This window comes from Eurytemora carolleeae, unplaced genomic scaffold, assembly GCF_000591075.1.
Source record: "Eurytemora carolleeae unplaced genomic scaffold, Eaff_2.0 scaffold1646, whole genome shotgun sequence".
NCBI classification, from domain to species: domain Eukaryota; kingdom Metazoa; phylum Arthropoda; class Copepoda; order Calanoida; family Temoridae; genus Eurytemora; species Eurytemora carolleeae.
The window spans coordinates 38,090-41,547 of NW_019402166.1; positions in this window are offsets into that span (position 1 = coordinate 38,090).

The following is a 3,458-nucleotide window of genomic DNA, read 5'->3' on the forward strand; positions in this document are numbered from 1 at the left end:
ATACTCTCTGTTACTCTCCAGCATATCTAATATGTTAATTTTTACAATCCAACTTTTTATCACAAGCCAAACATTTGTTATTTTATTGTTATTTTAACATTAATAAATTTTTTGAAATCTAGATATTTATTCACGTATCATGGTTATTATAGTTTACAAGATTGTTAAAAATATGGATTTAACACAAAAATTTCTTACGAGTTATCATGTACATACAATTATTAATCAATAAGGTCGGAATCTAATTTTAACAGATACATTTTTTTCCGTTTTTTCATGTCTGGATTGTTGGTAAATTTATATTCAAATATTGATAAGGCAGCAGTTCGAGAGAAAAAACTACATTAATTATTAAAGGATAGCATACTTTTCTGAAATATTACTGAACATTAATAAATTCATCTGTCTATCTATCCTTTCTTTCTTGCATGCTTGCTTTATCTTCTATCCTTTCATCTTATTCTTCTTTCATTCTTTCTTTCAGTTTGTTAATTAATTAATTTCTTCCTTTCTTTCAGCCTTTCTTCATGTCTTCCAGACTTTCTTTTTTTCTTCAATCCTTTTTTTCTTTCTTTCATCCTTTCTTTCTTTCTTTTTTTCTTTATTCCTGTTTCCTGCCTTTCTTTCTTTTTTTCTTCCTTTCTTCTAGCCTTTATTTCTTTCTTTCTTTCTTTTTTCTATTCTATCTATTTCTTCATTTATTTCTTCATTCATCAATCCTTCCCCCCGGCCCGGCCATCCTTCATCTCTGGTTAAATTGACTCTCAAAAGTTCAACCTTGACTTTGACTAATTTGACTCAGTAGTCTGTATCCTCTGTATCCTCTATATATCCTATAGGGTGTTCCAAAATAAAAACATCTCTCATTACTCTGTATCATGCAGGGTGTCCAAAATAAAAACATCTCTCATTACTCTGTATCATGCAGGGTGTCCAAAATAAAAACATCTCTCATTACTCAGTATCCTGCAGGGTGGTGTTCCAAAATAAAAACATCTCTCATTACTCTGTACCCTGCAGGGTGCCCAAAATAAAAACATCTCTTATTACTCAGTATCCTGCAGGGTGTCCCAAAAATAAAAAAAGATTGGAATTTAAATTCAAAAATTAGTTTAATTTTTGATACTATAGTGTTGTATATACTAATTTTGAATTGAGGCATCCTATGTAAAAAATTTGCAATATATAATATATAAGAGATGAATCGAGATGATTAAACTTTACAAAAAATGTGAAATTATGTGTGAGAAAGATTATATAACTACTGTTTATTAGGACTACTTGTAGAACGGGAAATAAAGGAAACAGTAAAACTAAAACTATTCATTTAAATTACACTCTTATATATTATNTAAGATAAGATAAGATAAGATAAGATAAGATAAGATAAGATAAGATAAGATAAGATAAGATAAGATAAGATAAGATAAGATAAGATAAGATAAGATAAGATAAGATAAGATAAGATAAGATAAGATAAGATAAGATAAGATAAGATGAAGTTTATTGCTAAAATATACGTATCTGTGTATAGAACGAGTTTACAATTACAAATTGATGATTATATTAACAGTACAAGTATAAAGCAATTAGGTGGAAGATAGCTCTTGGCTGTTTTGATTATTTTTCCACCTAATTTCAATAATGATAACAAAACATTTCAATTAAATAGAATTAAGGAGAACTATTAGAGATCAGGGTGCAATTTTATTTTATGCAAACAAGTTTACACATTTATTAGAATAACTAGAGTTTAAAGTAATTTTCTGACATGTACACAACAAATATTAAAGCATATTAAAACATATCTAATTAGTTTTACATGAATAGCAATATGTAAATAATCAACTAATCAATTAATTAATAAAATATTTAGATAATTAATCAATTTATTAATTAAAAACTCATTAACTAATTAATTAAGTAATCAATCAACTAATCAATCAAAATTCCATTTGTTCCAGTAAAACTTTAGTAAGGGAATCTATCTAATAAAAGAACCAAACTTTATTCTTTCCAGGAATCTACTTTATGATGGCCCTACCTATATTCCAGCTTGGATCTAATGTATGGACAGGAGCCTGGGTAAGTTGGACTAATCAACAAAACATTTTTATAATTTATCAATTTATGGAAAAATCAATTTGTATATCTGTCTATCTGTTTTATCTGTCAATATATATATCCGTCCATCTTTTTATCTGTCTATCTGTCTATCTGTCTATCTGTCTATCTGTCTATATACTCTCTGATACCCTCTGATACCCTCTGATACTCTCTGATACTCTCTGATACTCTCTGATATTCTCTGATACTCTCTGATACTCTCTGATACTCTCTGATACTCTCTGATACTCTCTGTTACTCTCTGTTACTCTCTGATATTCTCTGATACTCTCTGATACTCTCTGTTGCTCTCTGGTACTCTCTGATACTCTCTGTTGCTCTCTGATATTCTCTGTTGCTCTCTGGTACTCTCTGATACTCTCTGTTGCTCTCTGATACTCTCTGTTGCTCTCTGATACTCTCTGATACTCTCTGGTACTCTCTGATACTCTCTAATACTATCTGTTACTCTCTGGTACTCTCTGATACTCTCTGTTACTCTCTTTAGAATTGGGTATTGAAGGTAGAAGGAGATAAGGAGAAATTGAAGGACAATTGGGTTCAGTTGTTGCATCAGAGTTTACTTCTATCTTGAGACTGTTTTAATTAAACTAATCAAGTATACCCTATTAAACCTAAAGACAATTACACAATTTAACACACACACAATAAACAGGCAAAAAGACGCAAGAGAAAGAATTAAACACGTTTAAATAAAAACGTGAACAAAATAAATTAACAGTAAGCTTACACTGTTTTTGGTTAAAAGGAATGTTATTAAAATATATGTTTATACATAAATATACAGGATGTCTCTGAAAAAAGTATTTTTAAGGCTTTTTAGCTACTTATCATCTTTGTATTGTGTTAAAATGTGCTTCTAGTCTAGGTACAACCCCCTGTAAATGGGAGGGTCGTTAATTTTCTCAAAAATTTCCGTTTCAACTTAAACCTTCAAAATTAGGCCTAATATTTGATAACGATAATATGCCTAAATTACCGCTCAAAAATGTTCCCGAGACCCAGAATGACCAAAACTCTCTGGCTAGGGTTCACTCAGAAAACCTCTGTTTTATACAATTTTTATACAACTAAATCTTTATTTATTAATTATGTTATTTTCTGTTTAGAATATGTTCAGTGGGATTATCACCCTGCTCCTCTGCTGTTTCGGGGAGATTAGTTTAAAGAAGGCCCAGGGGCTTCTCCTCATGTCTCTTGTCGTTACTGTCGTCAACCTCATCAATCTGGTCGTTCTGGAGGTATTCATTCATTCACTAGTTTATTCATCCTTTCCTTACTTTATTCATCATTAACCTTATTTCTTTATAAAGCATTTCATTACCTTAATC